At 38.3% G+C, this 20,784-nt stretch overlaps 1 pseudogene; it reads left to right on the top strand.

The window, feature by feature from the left end:
- The first annotated feature begins 9,865 nt into the window (after positions 1–9,865).
- On the top strand, positions 9,866–20,561 carry LOC132440318 (ferritin light chain pseudogene; annotated as a pseudogene).
- The last annotated feature ends 223 nt before the right edge of the window (positions 20,562–20,784 follow it).

Raw genomic sequence — 20,784 nt, 5'->3', positions numbered from 1 at the left:
CACCCCTTTCCCTAACCTCGATGGTTACCTTCCCTCATTAGGCCTCAGGTGCTTTAGCTATAAAATGATACAGTTGCCCTTAATTCTAAAGTCTTCTTTCTAAAGCGCTACAATGTGCTGGCTCCTTGAAAATGTTTCTCTTTGCTGGTTTTAATTTTGTAGAGAATTAAAAGCACAGCTACTCTAAAAGACAGTAAGTTGCATTGGATAAGGAAAATGTGCTTTTGTAGTTAGATTAACAGGGATGGAAGACGACTTAGTATGTTTTAAGATACTCATGATCCGTTCTCGTGAGAGTCGGGGGAAGAAGGGGAAGAGAGTTAATAAAATACCAAACGATTGTGACAAATTAAGTTCACCAAGATGTAGCTGATTAGTTACTACTTGAATAAGCCACACAAATCCAATTCAAGTTGTCCTTTATTTTTCTAAGAAGGATCCCAGTGAACTGAGTCCCATGTTCAGTAACTCCACGTTCAATGACTTAGTCTTTAAACACTGTTATGTTGCTGGAAGCAGAAATATTGCCCATCAGTCCTAATTGATGTTTAGCTATCACGCACATTTGAAATAAATTTATTACTTTGACTGGTCTCAGTGTAATACATTCCAAAGGGGCAAAGAGCACACGAAAAGTTATGGAGTCTCCATCTTCTACACTAAAGTGTGCAATAAATTACATATTATTTGGCCGTGAAATTCACAAGCCATAGAAACCACGCCATTAGCAGTGTATACAGTGGTAAAGAGCAGGTAATGAGAATGATATAAAACAAAACAGACTGTGTATGTCGGCACTGCTGCCAATAAAGCAATCATTAAATGCATTCATATGCATCTACACTAGGTAAGCTCTTTGAGGGCAATTGCTATGAATTCTACATACCTGTCAGGATACTATATATAGCCCACTTTCTATGCCCTTTATTCAAAGACGCTGAGAAAGGGTTACTCTGGGTAAATCCAGACCTTTTCTCAATATAGAAATTGGTCAACATGCGTTCTGAACAGCAAAATTTCACAGTATTTTCCTACACTAATTGTCACCTCAGCAAATGCAGGATTAAGTATAATGGATTATAAGAAGTTAGAAAGGAAAGATGGAAGAAAAGAAGGAAGGTAGAAAAAAGGTGGGTATGGAGTACTTCAACATTTATGTAAAGAGTGGACCTAAAACTACCCTGAGGTTACTGTGAATTATTAGCATATGCTATAGAAACTTAAATGAAAAAATAAAAAAACCGAGCAAGGGAAACTCAAAGATTCTCTGTTTTTTCACTTTACTGCATATACACGTCCATCTTAAACAATCTATATGCTTATATCCAACAACAGAGCATTGTTTTGCAAGGCTATTTGGGTTCTATCAGCATGTAAAGGTCGGACAACTCAACTTTAGCAGAGTTAGCCTTCAGGTGAATAATTGCTTCTTTCAGGTTGCGAGCATTTGAATTTTCCAGAAATGTTTCCCAAAATATGAAAACTAAAAGAAGGGTCCTAGGACAGCGTCCTTTAGAAGTTTTATATAGTATCAAGGCTTTTGGAGGAAGAGAATCCTTGTCGATTATCAACACAATGATTCCAAGCAGGTCAATTTTTGCTGAGAATATTATATAACAGAACCCATTTCACCTCCATTATACTGACAATGATCTTCCTTACTTCAACCTTGTGCTTCTTAGTAAAGTTGAAAATACTGAGCCAAGAACAGACAGTGACAATGCCAGAGACTCAGATGTACCTATAGGTGCCTTCAGACAACATCAGCCACCCAGGCTAAAGTCCTGGTTTAAAACATGCCAACATGAATGAATCTCGAAAACCATATGCTGAGCAAGTGAAGCCAGATCAAAAGGGCACCTACTGTATTATTCAACTTACATGAAATTGTAAACTGGGCAAAAGTCATCTCTAAAGATAAAAAACAGATCCGTGGTTGCCTTGGGGTGGGAGATGGGGATATTTTTGCAAAAGCCTGGGAGGAAACTTTCTAGGGTTTTAGAATTGTTATCTATCTTTATGGGGGTGGTAGTTATACAAATGTATACATTAATTAAAAGTCACTGAACCGTTGACTAAAAATGTCTGCATTTTATTGTATGTAAATGATACCTTAATAGGGTTGATTACAAAATAAACCAAAACCAAAACAAAGCAGAAGAAAAACCTCTCAAGACCTCAAAGGAAATACACTGTTTTCTTCCAGGGTACCAGATTGGAAATGAGGCATTGGTCTGTTCTACCCTCAGATTATCCCTAGGATTATCTAGTCTATTTTAAAGCACTAGAGTCCCCTATCAGGAAAACTCACCCCATGTTTAATTACTTTGATTTCTTCTGTGCCTCTTCTCCCAACACAGTGAAGCCATTCACGGAAGAAAAACCACCTTTTTCCAACTTTGCATCACCACATATTCTTTCTAAAGCTATTATTTATGTAATAAAATTTGGCTACACTTTGTAAGTCTAGCTTTTTGAGCCTTACAAATCTTAACAGTTAACCTATTGCCTCCACTGGAATTTGGAAAAAAAATTATTTTGAAAACGAATAGCTGAGAATTCACATTTTTGCTTTCTGTGATTTTCTCTTCCACTAAGACAGAAGTGAGTAGGAATGAGAAACACATACATAAAGAAAAAAAATTATCTTGCTGCCTTTGCATGGTTATAATTTATAGGAGGCCCTTTTCAAAAATAATCTATTATCAGAATCAATAAAATATAATCTCCATGAAGGCCAGGCCAGGATATTTGTCTCTTTTTCAGCAGATTGCAATACAAACCACATTCATGGATATGCTTCTTGATGATCTTTGTAATACTGTAACAGTTGCCCATTTCCTCATGCCTCTTCACCTTAACTTCAACCTGGTTTCTCACTAATGACCTCACATTTCCTTCTCTATCACTTGGTTGTGGGCCTCTTTTCCGACTCCAACTCGCATTTCACTCTGGCACCAAAGGAAGACTCACACCTTCCTGCTTTTTAGTGATACCTCCAGGTCATTACCATATTGTGATCACCCTGCAGAATAGCCAAACAATTGTTATTTCAGAGCCATCTGACAGTTTGTAGCTCTAAAAATTAACTAAGGACCGCATTTGTCAAAAATATCCTAGTTTAAGATTTTGGTAATACAGCAACAGTCATTCCGAAGTCATTTATGACAATCAGTGTGGGAAGCACCCTCCTTCAGGAAGATCCTTTGCCATACAATACTCTTTCCCTGTCTGGTAATAAGGAAGCACAGCCGTGGAAAGTAACCTTTTGTGGAAAGAAATACTTGGCTTCGAGAAGGCTTGCAGTTCATACATTTTTCTTGAATTAGATTCCCCATTAATTACTTTATCCACAGAGAGGTAATTATCAGAGTTATGTAAGCAATTAAGGAGATGCTACTCCACATTCTTTCAGCTTGTTGACCTTTCTCACTTTATTTCATGTGGCTATCTGAAACATCAGTGATTTACATGTCTGTTTTTTTTTAACAGATTTCTGTGTGTGTGTGTCCCCATGATGAAAACATCATTAAAGTAAAATATCATGAATAGACTCTTAAGAAGCAGAGTCTACTTAAAGTCCTAGAAAATATGAAAGCACTAATATTCATGGACAACTCTACACTCTGAAAGTTACTCCAAATTTTGTTGATGTCTCTTTTGTCTAGGAGATTTTCAAATTTTCTACCATGATCATTTGTTAGTTTTATAATTACATAATAAAGGCATTACATCATACAATCTTTTGTTATCCATTGCACTTTTAAAACCATTCCTTTCCTTGTCCTCAGCAGATATGTCATGGATTATTAGTACACAAGCAAAGACTCTCAACGTAACAGTACTTTATAGTGAGAAGAACTATACTGAGCTATCTCTATCCTAAGACAATGCACCAGGAAAGCACTAGGAATTCTTAAGCACTAGGAATACAGAGATGATCAAGGGGCAAGTTCCTTGCCTTCGAGTATACATGATCATTATAGCAAATGCTTAAATAGCGCTTAGTATATAACTCACCACAGCAGTCTTATTATCCTCCTTTTTAATAGGTGAGCAGAGGAAGCCACAGGGAAGTCATAGGGTAAAGCCAGAATTTGAACCTAGGTAGACTAGTACACTCCACGGCTTTAACTACTACATTAAAAAAATATATATATATAAGTTATATATATAACTCCAAGTATTCCAAAGTTACAAAACACTTATCTACCAAAACTCAAAAAGGAGCACACAAACTTGCATAGAAAATAAACATGTAAAAGTTCATAAAGAAACCACAGTATAACCTGCTCCACATAATATATTGACTGCAGTGTCCTTGGCCTCTCCCATCCTTAGGTAGCTGGAAATTACAACAAAATAATACTTTTCACCTTTGGAAGCCACACCATCTCTCATACCCACCAACCAATTACTTCCTTAGAGAGAATAGGAAATTAACCTGAATATCATAAAAATATATATATGTATATATATAGCATTAGTGATGTAGAATCTTTGTTTAAAGACAATAACTTCAATAGCAGAGGGAACGTTACCACTGCAGGCTTCCGATAACCTCTATATTTCTCAGATTTCATGCTAAATCATATAATGCCATATTGTGTCTGAAGCTATTTTTTCAATAGTCCATTTTCTTAAATGGACGAACAAAGCCATAAATACTGAGGAACATTTTGGCTCCCAATTCCTAAAGCCATTCTGATTATGCCTGGGTGATCATGGGGACGTCATCGGAACTACCAGAGGACTGGCTGAAATACCAGTGTTCTGGCCAGCTTACAAATCCGAAATTATACAGAATCCAATTTTATTTTTTTGTTAAGTAATTCCTATGAGGCTTTTGGGATGTCAATGTAAAGTCCTTTCATGTGTAATCTTTTTCCTTTAGATAGGGAACAATGCCAATCCCCGTCATAAATACTTTCACAACCTGACACTGAAAATCCACTGTAGGGCATAGGACCTGCAAATAGGATGTGAATCACACACATCCACTCATTCAGATAATCCACAAATATTCATTTTTAAGTCTACTATATGCCAATAATGTACCGGCCTCTCAGATGCTAGACCATGCTAAATGCTGAAACAGACATACTCAGTTCGGGCCCTCCTGGAACTTACTACCTACAGAAGTGACTTCATTGTAAACGGTCAGGTCTCAGCCAATGCTATTATCATCAGCAGGTGACCAAATGATACAGCTTGCTTTCTAAACAAGCTCCACACTCCTTCCTTTCAACATTTTTGCTTTCCTTCAAGGCACATAATCCAGTGGTCAGTTTCTCCCACTTAGTGAGGTTTGGGGAAAAGGTACCCAGTGAACAATTCCTTGTGGCCTCACTCTTTCCTCATACTCTCCTCTGTGCTCTTGAGCTAAAGAGACCTGGATTAAAGTCAGTTGTTCTAAGCTTATTATTTTAAAATACGGCTGCTCCTGCTTTGAGGATTTCCACTGGACCAACACAGCAGCAAAGCAGCACTGAATCAGAAGCAGGTAAATTTCAAAATGACAGCTCTAAACATATCCACTCTCCTTTTGTTCTCCTCCTATCCCTTTGCTCTGAACACCTCTGCCCTGAGGCTTTGCCTTTACCCTTCTCTGATTACTGCTCCAAAAGGGTTTCCAAGAGCAGGGAGTATTTATGGTTTCATTTGTTCCCAAGTCCGTGGTGGAAAAGGATGTTTGCTTCCTGATTCTTAGTAATTCTACACTCACATCATTAACACAAAAATCATCATTAAAAAAAAAATTTCCTCAGCTTCATATTTCTTCTGGGCCAACACTGAAAGAATATTTTCAAAGAAACAATATCCTCTCTCCTTTGCTCTTCTGAGTTTCACATTCTTACCTCCAGTCTCATTTTCAATCCTTATTACGAGATGCATCACAAAAACAGAAGAAAGTTCTTTGTGCTTTCCTGTACCAGCTAATTATTCTAATTTGTTCTGTCTCTACCGACCAGAATGCGAAATCAACACAAAGGCTGATTATGCGACCTCTTCCAAGGGAATGGTCTGAGAGTTGTCTATTTACTAATGAAGCTCGGTGTGTATTAAGGGTTGACTGAAGCAATCATCAGGAATTTTCATCTCTTAAATTAGTCTTTTCTACCAGATGCACATCTTTCATTTTGGATAATATAACTTTTAAGTTCAGGATACAACTGGACAAAAGAAAAAAAGGTAACGAACACAACATTTGCAGTAATAACACAGTAACAGCTATCCTTCCCTGAGGAATTCAGCCTACTTTATGGACACAATTTAGTACACACTCATAAGAAAGTTAACAAAGCCCAAAACCACTTCACAATAGCGTAGAGAGGTAAAGGTCAGAAATTATTACTGCCAGACCCAGCAGACAATGGCACCTACCGGAAAGAGCACAGGACAGGAAAACCTGGAAGCCTGTGTTCCAGTTTCGGTTATTCCTGTAAGCATTAGTACGATCTGAGTGAACTCAGCCTGCCCTGCCTTTTCCGTTTATAAAAACCTACATCATCCTCTCAGTAGAATGAAATGCCACATCTGAAAAGTTGGAGATCTCTTTAGGAAAGAAACAAAACTCATGCTTTCCAACCAAAATGGAATAATTCAGTCAATGGAGACTTAATAAAAATCTGCCATAAAGCAATTGTTTACTTGAAATCTATCTTTTGTGGTGTATTTATTGGGGTAAGGAGTGTAAGCAAATCATAATCAGAGTTACCGATTATTCCAGAAATCAAGGTCATTGAGTTCAGATTCCAACTTTGACCCTGACCCAGGCTTACAGAGATGTAAGATGTCCCAATACCTCATATCCACCATACATGGGAGAAACAAGGTATGCAGACAGATCCTCTTATAAATATCCCATATGTAGTGGTTTTAATACAGGGTCTCAGATTCATTGCCATTCTTCGCATCCAGATGTGGGCATTTCCCCTTGAATTTAGGCAGGCTTTCCATGGCTTCAAACAATAGAGCAGGGGTCAGTAAATTATGGCTGGTGGGCCAAGTCTAGGCCTCTACCAGCTTTTATAAATGAAGCTTTATTGGAACACAGCCATGTTCCTTAGTATATGTATTGTTTGTGTCTGTTTTCACATCACAGCAGCAGAGCTAAGTAGTTGCAAAAGAGACTGTATGGCTTGTAAAGCCTAAAATATTGACTGTCTGACACTTTATGGAAAAAGGTCTCCAACGCCTGCAATAGTATATAATGAAATTGATGCTATGTAACATCTAAGACTAGGTCATAAAAGGTCATGCAGCTTTTGCATGATTCTCGTGGAATGCTTCAACCCTGGACACTCATTCTCTTGGGATACTCTATCTTGAATCCTAACTACCACGTTATGAGAAGTCCAAGCCACCTGGGCAGCCATCTATAGGCACTCCAGTCAACAGTCCTTGTTGGGCCCAGTCTTCAAGGGCCAGACATGTGAATTAAAATTATCTAGATGATTCCAGCTCCAGCCATCCGAATCCTCATGAGCTGAGGTTTCAGATATCAGTCATGGAGTAGAGACAAGCCATCTCCTCTGTGTACTGTTTGAACTGCTGACCCACAAAATCTGGGCACATATTAAAATTTTTGTTTATTTCACCACTAAGTTTGGACTTCTTTATTATGTAGCAATAAATAACTATAGCACTGTGTCTGTACACAGGATATCTACATTTCACAGAGCACAGATTTTTAGATGTGAATGTTGACTGCTCAATTTCTAAGAAGAACGTATACACACACATAGGTACAAAATGTTTATGCATATGTAAATATTAGACCTATATAAACTAATCTATATTATCCATAAAATGAGGGGGCCTTGATAATGGCTAACATTATTTTTCGGTATTTATTGTGTTCCAAGAACTGATAAATTCTTGCATTGTATGAATTTTCTCTTTCACCCTCATAGCAACTCTCTGAGAGAAGTAATGGTATCTCTATTTTATAGATGAGAAAACTGAGGCAAAAACAGATAACATGCTCAAGAGTACTCAACAAGTAAATTTTAGAGTCAAGATTTGAACCCAGGTTCTCAAGTTTTAGATCCCTTACTCATACTCACCAAGCTATATACTGAGGAAGGGGATGAAAGCTGACGCCATTACCTCATGCTCAAGAAGTTAGACAGAAACTTAGCAGGTATGGTTGAAAGAAGACAGGACTTGGAGTCATAAGTCCAGAGGCTGAGTTATGAGATGAATTCTCCTCTCATCTAGATATAGGTTTGTTTTTAGAAAATGAAGAAGATCACTGCATATTTTGATTGTTAATTTCTGTACTTAATGATTACCAAAGAATGGACTTTTACCAGGGAGCTATTTTGCAATGACATAAATTATTGATTCAAACTCAAACCTTTATTATAAATTATTGATTCAAAATCAAATCTTTATTAAGTCTCCCTTGCATCAGAAGTTTTTCCCACTCTTCATTTCTTTGAAACCCTTTCCTGTCTACTCTTGGCCAAAGCTTGAAGCCTAATTTAACACTTGGAAATAAAATAATGAAATAGTCATAACACAGCAATTCCAATGCCTACTGAAATGGAAGCTCTAAATAATTTTTCAGATAATTTAGGAAATTAAAAATATTTACATCATAGATGCAAAGACAGAAGTTACTTGTGTAATAAATGGTGAGACAAAAAGTTTCTGGTCAAGTAGATTTGTTTATATATGATCACTAATCTGAGTTCTACCCCTGTGCTAAAACCCAGTGACAGGTTGCATACAGCTTCTAAAGGGATAGTTCAGTGCATTGGGTCAAATTCATGCCATAAAATGTGGTATTAGTAGTAGTACTAGAAGACAGAGTGACTGTCTTCTTTGGGACATAGATGAAGACCCCAAGATAGACAATATCAAGGACAAATTATGTAGAATAAGATATTATCTCAGTCCTTGGAACATGTCATCCAGGATAGAACAAGAAGTAGATTTATTATCAAGTACATGAAGCCAGAGACAGTAAGCAATGAGTGGTAGTTGGTTAAAATAGACAGGTTTTAGAAGTAGAGGCACGGATGTAGAAAACAAACTTAGGGTTACCAGGGGATTGTGGCAGGGAGGCTAAATTGGGAGATTGGGACTGAAATATACACACTACTATACATGAAATAGATAACTAGTAAGAACCTGCTCTTATTAGCCCAGGGAACTCCATTCAGTACTCTGTAATGGGCTATTTGGAAAAGACTCCAAAAAAAAAATAAATAAAAGTGGGGCTTCCCTGGTGGCACAGTGGTTGAGAGTCTGCCTGCTGATGCAGGGGACACGGGTTCGTGCCCCGGTCCGCGAAGATCCCACATGCCGCGGAGCGGCTGGGCCCGTGAGCCATGGCTGCTGAGCCTGCGCGTCTGGAGCCTGTGCTCCACAACGGGAAAGGCCACAACAGTGAGAGGCCCGTGTACTGAAAAAAGAAAAAAAAAAAAGTGGATATATGTACATGTATAACTGATTCACTTTGCTGTACACCTGAAACTAACACAACACTGTAAATCAACTATGCTCCAATAAAAATTTAAAAAAAAAATAGGTTTTAAGAACCATAGTCAGGGAGCAGTGTGGATTGGAAAGACCTGGCAAGAAAAATTTCTGCATCCTCAGACAATGCTCCCCAAGCTGGCTATTGCAAGGGTGAGCATTTAAGAGATCTTTGACCTAAGGAGGACATGAGATTAACAATCTATCCCAATGTGCATGAATTATTCTCCTCGGTGCTATCAGAAATCAGATGGCATCCTAGAGCAGGGGTCAGCAGATCTTTTTTGTAAAGGGTCAGATAGTAAATATTTTGGATTTTCTGTACCATACGTCTCCATTGCAACTGCCCATCTGCTGCTGTAGCACAGAAACAGCCATGCACAATATTAAGGAATGGATGAGGCTGTGTTCAAGCAAAACGTTATGTACAAAACCAGGAGTCAACCGAGATCTGATCAGTGGGCCAGAGTGTGCGGACGCCAGTTCTGGGTCAGTGTTCACAGCTGAATGAGTCATGAGGCCTTAAGTTCCAGTTCTCATTGTACTACTTTCTACCTGGGTGAACTTGGGTTCGTCCTTTTATTTATATGGGCCACTGTATTAGTCAAGGTTCTCCAGAAAAACAGAACCAACAGCATGTGTATACAATGTGCCCACATATACTGACAGATATAGATCTAGATATCCATATCTATATAAAGATAGAGAAAGAGAGAGAGATTTTAAACAACTGGTTCACACAATAATAGAGGCTTGGTAAATTCAAAATCTGCAGGTTAGGCTGTCTAGAGACTCTAGGAAGAGTTGCAGTTCAATTTCTGTAAGTCTTCTGGCAGAATTCCTTTTTGCGACAGGGAGGTCAGTCTTTATTAAGAGCTTCAACTGATTGGATGAGGCCCATGCATATTATGGAGGATAATCTGCTTTACTCAAAGTCCACCACAAATTTAATTATGAATTTCATCCAAAAACACCATCACAGGGACTACCCTGGTGGCACAGTGGTTAAGAATCCGCCTGCCAATGCAGGGGACACGGGTTTGAGCCCTGGTCTGGGAAGATCTCACATGCCATGGAGCAACTAAGCCCATGCACCACAGCTACTGAGCCCGTGCACCTAGCGCCCATGCTCTGCAACAAGAGAAGCCACCGCAATGAGAAGCCCGCACACCACAACAAAGAGTAGCCCTCGCTTGCTGCAAAGAGAGAAAGCCCACGTGTAGCAACGAAGACCCAATGCAGCCAAAAATCATAAATAAATACAACATAAAAATTTTAAAAAACACAAAAACACCATCACAGAAATATCCAGAATAATATTTGACCAAATAACTGGGCATGGTGGCCCAGACAAATTGACATGGAAAATTCACCACCTAAGCCATAGTTTTGTCACCTTTTACTGAGAAATATGACTTATCTGAGCTATTTTGATACCTAGAAGATACCTTCTAGAGGTAACACCCTCAGTATTTTACATGGTAGGCAGTAGAGGGAATGAGCCCATTTGCCCAGTCATATGACACCTAAAGGATAAAATTCTGTCTTCTCTCTCCAACCCACAAGGATGAACGCCAAAAATACATCAATTATATCTGCTTTAGCTAACATAGGATAGACCTATGCTCCCAGTAAGTCTCATGAAATGCTGTTTCATTAAGGAGAGACTTTACTTGCTAAGATTAGAAGCAAAAGAGGGTGGTGGATGAAAAACTGCCCAAGGATATAAGCTCATGCAAGGAAGCAGGCGAGAGAATGGGTATCCGAAGATGTGCGCTCTGAGCCAACACTAATTCCACAGCATCAGGTTATAATTCAGGGAGCCCAACCACTGGGGGTTTTTTCCCCTTCTTCTTTTCCCCCAAAGAGGGACAAGCATACTGACAAAGGAAGAGCATCAGTCACCACAGATAAATTGCTTTTTAGAGGTGATTTCGCAAATGATTTGGCTCAGTGTAGACTATGATTTGGCTCCCCAAACCATAAGCTAGAGCATTTCATTCCAGGTCCCTCTTCAAATATCCATGATAGGTAAAACTCTGGCATCAAGTAGGTCTTGAAATCTCCCCAGGTGATTATAATATGCAACCAGGGCTGAGAATCTGGAGATGTAGAGCAAACTTAAATTGAACTTTAGTTAAACAGTAAAACAAGCTCTGACTCTACTGGCTGGAGCTAGACAAGGGATATGGATTTAGTGGGATGAGAAGATAAAGGACACCAGGGAGTAAATCAAATGCTTTACACCTGTGCTTAGCTAATTGTTACTCAGATAATTCAGACAATCTTACAGCACCTGAACCCTGAAATTCCTTAGTTCTGTTTAAAAAAAGGGAACTCTTCAAGTAACTGAACTCTGAGAATCATGCCAATCATAAAGAAAAAGAAGAAATCTTATTTTTTGAATTAGTTGATTTCATATATACTGTTTCACTTTCATGATATTAACTAGTTATCTTTCTTTCCATTTTATGTTTGAGGAAAGTAAGGCTTTAAAGTCTCAGTAATTTTCTCAAGGTCACTTGTTAAGGGTGTGGTAGGCAGCATAATGGCTCCTAAAAATGCCCTCACCCTAATCCCTAGAACCCAATAATATGTTACCTTACATGGTAAAGAGGACTTTGCAGATATGACTGAAGTTATAGGCCTTGAGATAGAAAGATTATCCTGGTTTACCTCATGGAACAAATCTAATTGCATGAGTCCTTAAAAGCAGAAAACCATTCCCAACTGTAGAAAGAGAAAGAGAGAGATGTCCTAATAGAAGCAGAATCAGAGAGATGCAACATTTTGGGGTTTGTAGGTGGAGAAAGGGGACTCTGAGTCAAGGACTACAAGTGACCGCTGGAAGCGGATAAAGTCCAGGGAACAGAAACACCCCTAAGAGCCTCCAGAAAAGAATGTAGCTCTGCCAACACTTTTTTTTCTTTTTTAACCATCTTTATTGGAGTATAATTGCTTTACAATGGCGTGTTAGTTTCTGCTTCATAACAAAGTGAATCAGCTATACATATACATATATCCCCATATCTCCTCCCTCTTGCATCTCCCTCCCACCCTCCCTTCCCTATCCCACACATCTAGGTGGACACAAAGCACAGAGCTGATCTCCCTGTGCTTTGTGGCTGCTTCCCACTAGCTAGCTCTTTTACATTTGGTAGTGTATATATGTCCATGCCACTCTCTCACTTCATCCCAGATTACCCTTCCCCGTCCCTGTGTCCTCAAGTCCACTCTCTATGGCTGCGTCTTTATTCCTGCCCTGCCCCTAGGTTCTTCATAACCATTTTTTCTTTTTTTTTTTAGATTCCATATATATGTGTTAGCATATGGTATTTGTTTTTCTCTTTCTGACTTACTTCACTCTGTATGACAGTCTCTAGGTCAATCCACCTCACTACAAATAACTCAATTTCATTTCTTTTTATGGCTGAGTAATATTCCATTGTATATATGTGCCACATCTTTATCCATTCATCTGTCGATCCTGCCAACACTTTTACTCAATTGAGACCAATGTCAGACTTGTAAGGTCATAAATTTACGTTGATTTGAGTCACTAAATTTGGGATAATTTGTATGAAAGCAATAAAAAAAAAATACAGAGGTCCTACAAGAGCCAGGCTATATATTTATACTTAAGTATTTCTGAAATGAATTTAACCTTGTGATTGACAGCAGCAGCAGTAGCAGCTTCCAAGGGATCCCACCACACACCTGAGGCAAAAGGAGCCTAATACAAAGCAGTGACAGCAGCAGGTCACTGCCCCACACTTGGGGTAGAGGGGGACTTGATCTACTGTAGCAGCAGCATAGCCTGAATGGGAACCCATCCTCCTGTGGCACTAGTCCCATCAACATTAGTCTAATCTGCTAGCATCTGCTGTGCCAACAGGCCCAACATATACAAACCCCCCAACTCAGTAGCATTAAGTGAGCCAGGCTCAGTGTTTCCTGAAACTCATATCCAGTTGCACTGGAAATCCAAGATATCACCTACTGTTATGAAAACATAAACAATAACAGAAGACTGGGAACTTCAGAAAGAAAAGGGGAACAATGGAATGGGTGAAAACAAATGGGGTAAATATAAGAGACTATCATTAGCCTCATGAGTTTCTTAAATTCTATATGATGGTCAAAGCAAAAATGATGACACCATCTGATGGGGTTCTCAATGTAGAGAAAGGAAATACTACAGAAAATCATACTTTAAAACTGGGGAATATTAAGAGACCTAAATGGAAGTAAAATTTTGAAACTTCACTTGAAGTAATGAAACACTGATTCCAGTAGGCTATGATAAGTTACATATGTATACTGTAATGCCAAAAGCAACCACTAAGAAAACTATACAAACAGTATACACAAATGATTATAAATGAATTAAATTAAAATGCACTTATTAAAAAATGTTTAAGTAACCCACAAGAAGGAAAAATAAGGGAAACACAGGATTGAGAAACTAAGGTAAAAGACAAAACAAAAAATAACATGGTAGACCAAATCTTTGACATGGCAATAATTACATTAATGGTAAATGATCTAAATAACCAAGTCAAAGACAGAGATTGGAAGAGTAGATTAAAAAATCGCAAGCATGATCCAACTATATACTGTCTATAAGAAGCTTACTTTAAACATCATGATATAGGTAGTTCAAAGTAAAAGGATGAAAATGATATATCATGTGAACATTAATCAGAAAAAGCAGGAATGGCTATATTAATATCAGATAAAGTAGACTTCAGAGCAAAGGAAATTATTAGGGGCAAAGAGGGTCATTACATAAAGATAACAGGAATAATCCACCTAGATGACCTAGTGATACTAAATGTGTGTGCACCAAACAACAGAACTTCAAAATGCATGAAGCAAACACTGAAAAAGGTAAAAGGAGAAAGTTTTAAATCCACAATTATTATTTGAGACTTCAAAACAGCAATTTATACAACTACCAGAGAGAAAAATCAGCAAGGATATGGAAGAACTGAAAACATCATCAATCAACAGGATATAACTGACATTTAAAGAACACACTCAGTAAGAGCAGAATACATATTCAAGTGTCCATGGAACATTCACTCATATACCATATACTGGGCGATAAAAAAACATTAGCAGATTTAAAAGAATTAAAATCATAGAGAGTATGTTCTCTAGCCATAATGGAATCAGACTAGAAATCAATAAGAGAAAGACAACAGGAAAATCTTCAATCACATGAAAACTAAACATCACACTTCCAAATAACTCATGGGTAAAAAAGACAGCATCAAGGGAAAAAATTTTAAATGTATAGAATAAAAGAAAATGGAGATATAACAGATCAAAGTTTGCGGAATGAAGTGAAAGCAATGCTGAAAGGGAAGTTTATAGCACTAAATTGGGAAAGAAAATATTTCAAAGCAATAATCTAATTTTCTATAAAAAAAAGTAAAAAAGGAAGAGGAAAAAACACTAAACAAGCAGAAAGAAGGAAATAATAAAGATGAAACAGAAATCCATGAAACTGAAAACAGGAAAATAGGGGGGGAAATCAATGAAACAAAAGGCTGGTTCTTTGAAATAAGCAATCTAACCAATAAAGATCTAGAAAGGCTGACAAAGATTAAACAGAGAGATGGCACAAATCACAGATATCAGAAATGCAACCAGGGATACCATGACATATCCTGCAGGTTAATGAGGGACAAGTTACTATGAACAAGTCTACACTATAAATTCAAAAATGTAGATGAAATGGGCCAATGTTTCTACACCCAAAACTACCAAAACTCAGCCAAGATGAAATAGATAATCTCAACTTTCCTGTAACCATTAGAAATACTGGTTTTTCATTTAAAAACTCCCAAAAGAAATGTTCAGGCTTAGATGTTTCACTTTTACCCAAGACTTAAAGAATTAACACCAATTTTACATGATTTGATAAGAAATAGAAGTAGAGGGAACAGTTTCTAATTAATTTTATGAAGCCAGTATTACCTTGATACCAAAACCAGACAGGGATAGTATAGAAAGAAGAAACCTACAGACCAATATTTTTTATGAAATTGGCTGAAAAACCCTCAGCCAAATATTAGCAAATTAAATCCAGAAATATATGAAAAGAATAATATACCATGACCAAGTGGGATTTATTCCAGTTATGCAAAGTTGGTTAAATATTGGAATATTAAACAGTGTAATCCACCATATCCAATAGATTAAGGGGGAAAAGTCATGTGATCCTATCCATTAATGCAGAGAAAGCATCTGACAAAATCCAATCCCATTCATGATTTTAAAATAAGAAGAAAAAAAACTCCAAGCAAACTAGGAATAGAAAAGGAGCATACTGAAACTCATAAAGATGATCTACAAACAACCTATACCGACATTATATTTAACTGTGAAAGACTGGATGCTTTCTCTGTAAGCTCAGAAACAAGGCACCGATATCTGCTCTCACCACTTTTATTAAATATATCACTGGAGGTTCTAGTAAGAAAATAAAGCAAAAATAAATAAATACATAAATTTAAAAGTTAAATTTTTAAAAAGTTTATTTAAAAGATAAAAGGACTATTCCTACTACGTTGCATAGGAAGGAACATATCCTACTGAATGTTGAATAGTAATATATCCTATTATACTGAATAAGGAAAAGTAAAACTGTCTGTATCTGAAGATGAGATGATAATCTAAATGGAGAAAATACCAAGAAATCCACAAAAAGCTTGAGAAATAATATTAGTTTGTAAATGATTTAGAGTACAAGATCACCACAATTTTATCAAATTATATATTAATAACAAATGTGTAGAAGCTTAAATAAAACTATGTGATGCCATTTACAACTGACCTAAATAAATACTTAAATATAAGCCCAATAAGACATTTATAGGACCTCTAGACTGAAAATTACAAAATGCTGATGAAGAAAAATTTTTAAGTCCCAAACAAATAGGGAGACATACCTTGTTCATGGATTAGAAAACACAACATGATAAAGATGTCAATTCTCCCCAAGTTAAGAGGCTTAACACAATTACTCTTAAAATGCCCTCAAGGTTTTTGTGGATATAGACAAGCTTATTCTAAGATTTATATGGTAAGAAGAGGCTGAAGAATAGCTAAAACAACTTGTAAAGGAAGGTGAAAATGGGAGGAATTAATCTACCCAATTTCAAGATTTTTCAGTAATGATGGAGGGTAGATACATAGATCAATGGAATGGAATAGAGAACCCAGAAATAGACTGACATAAATACATATAACTTGTTTTTGACAGCAGTGCAAAAGCTATCAAGGAAGAATAGACTTTTCAAAAAATGGTACTGAAACAGTTGGACATCCCTCGACAAAAACAAACAAAAAATGAACCTTAACCTCCACACCTTACACAAAAATTAAATCAAAGTGGATCATAATCTTAAATGTAAAAGCAGGGCATTTTTAGAAAAAAAATAGGAGAAAATGTTTGGCATCTAGAACTAGGGGAATAATTCTTAGACTTGACACCAAAAGTATGATCAATAAAGGCAAAAACTGATAAATTGGATCTCATCAAAATGAGTTAAAAATGCTTCATAGAAGATCCTTTTAAGTGGATGAAAACTCAAATTACACAGTAGGAAAACATATTTGAAAATCCCATATGAGACAAATGACTTGTATCTATAATATACAAAGAACTCTCCAAACAACTTAAAAAAATCCAACTAGAAAATAGGCAGAAGACAGGAACACACATTTCATGGAAGAGAATATACACACGGCAAAGGAGCACATGAAAAGATGCTCAGCATCATTAGCCATTAGGGAAATGCAAATTAAGACCATAATGAGATGTCAGAGAGTAACTAAAATTAAAGTATAGTGACAACATCAAATGCTGGCGAGTACATAGAAAAATTATATCACATCACTGGTGGGAAAATAAAATGGTTTAGCCACTCTGATCAACAGCTTGACAGTCTCTTTTAATCCTAAAAGTAGATTCACCCTACAACGCAGTAATTGTACTCTTGAGCATTTATCCAAAAGAAACAAAAACTTAATTAAGTTCCCACAGAAACTTACACATAAATGTTCATAGCAGTTTTATTTATAATAGCCAAAAACTGGCAACTACCCAAATGTCTTTCAGTGGATGAATGTTGAAACAAATTGTGATAAAATCTTATGATAGAATACTACCGAGCAACAAAAAGGAACAAATTATTAATATATGCAAAAATTGAAATGAACTTCAAGGGAATGATGCCCAGGGAAAAATTTTGAAAAAGCCGATCTCCGAAGATTAAGTAATTCATGATTATGTTTGCATATTATTCTTAAAATAACAAAACCGTGGAGATGGAGAACAGATTAGAAGTTGCCAAGGGTTAGAGATGGGGGTAGAAGGTACAGCGGGGGAACTCTGTGAGGTTTTTGTGGTTCCAGTACAAATAATACAGCAATCTTGGTTTTAATCCCTAAAGATTTCTAAAAGCAATTCCTAATAAGAGGTGTCCAGATATTTAGCAATGGCAGATTAGAGGTATAGCTCCCCAACAGAACAACTTCAAAAGAGAACATACTAATTCAATGCATATGTTAATTTCAAAAAAAAGGCCAGTCACAATACTTAGATGGTATATATCTTAACTATATTATTCTAAGTATCCAGCTATACCAGATGGACTAGCAAGATTTTCTGTACATTCAACCTTATTTAAGACAGTAAATCTTATAATAAGACAGTTAGAAAAAGAAAAAAAAAAAAAACCTCAACTACAGTTGGATATTCTCATAGGAAGATGAGGTGAAAATATGCAGCAGCGGTTCAAAAGCTTAAGCAGTGGCACCTAAATTTGGTTGTGCATTAGAATCATCTGAAGCACTTTTTAAAAACCCTCACACTGACGGTTGGTCATCGTAGACCAATAAAATCATTTTAAATCTCCTCAGACGATGCCAATGTCTAGCCAGAACTGAGAACCAGCGGACTAAGCAGAAGGGGATGTTTCTACAAAGATCTCTTAACAATAAGTCCTTTCACCCAATCAGATTTACCTCCCTGCAAAGGGCTAAAGAACGCTAGTGTTGTCCATACTTGCTTAGCTTTAATTAGCACTTGTGACTCGCCCAAAACCTAGATCATGTTTCCCCTAAATTTCATGTTATTCCCTACGCTTTTCAAACCCAGGGCTAAGGGGTTTGCCAGGATGAGATTTTAAGTGCTCACACAGGGGAAGTCCCTGGCAAACCAGGACAGCGGTCCCTCTACATTGAAATGTAAAGCATCCTAAATAACCCTGCCACTGCTCCCAGATCCTAGTCTGTGCCAACCAGTGGAGAAAAGGCATTCTCCATTACTACCACGGCAAATGCTGCTGTACTTGCCTTGGCTGGTCCCTATCTTTTCCAGGCACCACTCCCCTTCACCTGCTGGTGGACGCTTTGGCCAGCTGACAATGCAGATATTTTCAAACTTTAAGGTGAATAAAAATCATCTGGAGGGCCTGTTATAACAGAGATCACCGAGCCCCACCAGAGCTGCTGATTCCATAGGGCTGGGACAGGGCCCTAAAACTTGAATATCTGACACATTATCAGGGGACGCTGGTAAAACTGGTCAGGTTGTTACCGAATGCAGGTTCGTGTGTCTGAAGCACAGTGAGGCCAAACAAACCTAAAGGTTGGAGTCTGGAGCAGAGAAAGGTTTATTGCAGGATCGAGCAAGGAGAGGGGTGGCCCGAGTTCCAAAACACCCTGAAATCTCCAAAGGATTTCAGCAAAGCATTTTTAAAGGCCAGGTGAGGGAGGGACGTCCCAGGGAATGTGATCAGCTCGTGCACAATCCTCTGATTGGTTGATGTGGAGGCCACAGGGCAGGTAACATTATCCATCCTTAGGTGCCAGAAGGTCTGGGGGCTACGTGCTCATGATCATCAAGGAGTTAATTTCTTCCACTGGGTGGTGGTTTTTAGCATCTGAAAACTCAAGAAATATGCCTGAGATACTATTATCTGAGTACTTCAGAGAGGAACTACAGCAGAGGATATGGGGGATGGGTCTGTCCTAGGAAGGCCCCATAGGGTACTGCTTGGTTACAAGGTGACCATACTTTGAGAACCACTGCTCTAGTGGCTTGGAATGTTCAGAAGGTAATGGAAGAATCCCTTCCCAGGTCTAGATTCTAGTATCGCCAGCTATTTTGGTGGGGGGAAGGGTAAGTTTTGTCCTTGCTTGGACTTCTTGTTCATTTATATCAAAGCCTATTTGAGGCAGTGCGCTCGGCAGTCCTGCAGTTCTGTCTTTTGCTTCAACAGTGTTTGGAATGAACAGACCCAGGGACGCTCCTTGCTCCAGCCCCCGACCACCCTCCAACCTTTCTTCCTGTCGCAACCTTTGGAATCAGCCACTCAGCTATCCTCAGCCTCCAGGACAGGCCAACACCGTTTTTTGAGCTTAGCTCCTTCTCACTGATCAACCACGAGTTCCCAGGTGCGTCAGAATTATTCCATCGAGGTGGAGGCCGCCGTCCACCGCCTGTTCAACATGCATCTGGGGACACTTACCTCTCTCTGAGCTTCTATTTCGACAGCAACAATGGGACTCTGGACAGTGCGGGCCACATTTTTCGCCAACTGGCTGAGGAGAAGTGTGAGGGCGCCCAGCATCTCTTGAAAATGCAAAACCAGTGCTGTGGCCGCGCCCTCTTCCAGGATGCGCGGAAGCCTTCTCAAGATGAGTGGGGTAAAACCCAGGACGCTGTGGAAGCCGCCATTCTTAGGGAGAAGAGCCTGCACCAGGCACTGTCAGATCTGCGCGCCCTGGGTTCCGCCCGCGCAGACTCCCACCTCTGTGACTTCCTGGAGAGCCGCTTCCTGGAGGAGCAGGTGAAACTCATCAAGAAGATGGGCGACCACCTGACCAACCTCCGCAGGCTGGCTGGTCCGCAGGCTGTGCTGGGCGAGTATCTCTTTGAAAGGCTCACCCTCGAGCACAAACAGGAGTCTCTGAAGTCCAGCGGCCTCTGAGGAGCCCCTCTGGCATCAGAGCTTCTGCCTGAAGCCCTGCTCTGCAGCTACTAGGCAGCTTTGTAACCGCCCTGGAGCCCTCTCCCAAGCCTTGGACCAAATGGAAACAATAACAATTTTTGCAGAAGAAAAAAAAAAACCCTATTTGAAACACAAACAGAATAAAGAGGAAAAAAAGAAATATATATATATGTATATATATATATATATATATATATATATACACATTTTTTTTTCCTTTTTTTAAAAATTTATTTTACTGAAGTATAGTTGATATACAATGTTG

Source organism: Delphinus delphis, chromosome 17, assembly GCF_949987515.2.
Source record: "Delphinus delphis chromosome 17, mDelDel1.2, whole genome shotgun sequence".
Taxonomy (NCBI): Eukaryota; Metazoa; Chordata; class Mammalia; order Artiodactyla; family Delphinidae; genus Delphinus; species Delphinus delphis.
Note: the sequence above shows the minus strand (reverse complement) of the source record. Positions and strands in the feature narration are given on the sequence as shown.